This window comes from Eptatretus burgeri, chromosome 13 (assembly GCF_056783735.1).
Source record: "Eptatretus burgeri isolate ZD-2024b chromosome 13, Ebu_testis_v1, whole genome shotgun sequence".
In the NCBI taxonomy this organism is placed as follows: Eukaryota; Metazoa; Chordata; class Myxini; order Myxiniformes; family Myxinidae; genus Eptatretus; species Eptatretus burgeri.
The window spans coordinates 39,042,848-39,043,612 of record NC_140973.1 but is presented as its reverse complement, the minus strand read 5'-3'; positions in this window follow the sequence as shown (position 1 = coordinate 39,043,612).

The window sequence follows — 765 nt, the reverse complement described above, 5'->3', positions numbered from 1 at the left end:
CTCTTCATTGCCCTCGCATGCTGTGTCCTTTCAAGATAAAATGAAAGGGATGCAGCTGCTCACAGAAATATAGAGTGAGGAGCTTATCGGCACACGATGTGATATGTCAGCGAAATTCAAAGAAAGAAAAAACAAAGAAGACTTTCCAGAACAGCAGATAGGTCACGTTATGGGGTGGTGGATTATGTGTGCCGAATGTGCTCAGCATTTTATTAATCGTCAATTATATTTCATGGCCACCCTTGTTTTGGAAACGCACAAGATGCAGCAATTAAACACGTACAGCGAATTAGCGTGAATGCCTGGATTTGATTTGTGAATTTTACAATAGCACGACGTGAGGGATCGATAAATCAGGGGGTCTATGTCACCTGCACAGTCAATAAAGGATTTTATTTTCAATTTTTCCCCTACAATTTTAAAATAGATTTTTTTCCACATGGTACTTTAACAACAATTTAGCTCTGTAACACGTGATAGGGACCAAAAGACCCTTTGGTTGTGGTTGGTGCTGTTACCCTGCAACGCGTGAAGCGAAAAGCGGGGAAAAGGAATTGGTTCACTTTGTCTGTTTGTCGACAAACATCAGTTGATGATTAAGGAATAACTTGATTTCAACTGAATGTTATATTTTGAACGTGAATCGGAAAATGAACCGGGCGCTTTGCTGTACACTCGCACCCTGAGATTCGCGGTTCCAACATTCGCGGGTTCCGTGTATTCGCGGTTGATAATTAGCGACATGCTCCTACATTCGTGGGAAAT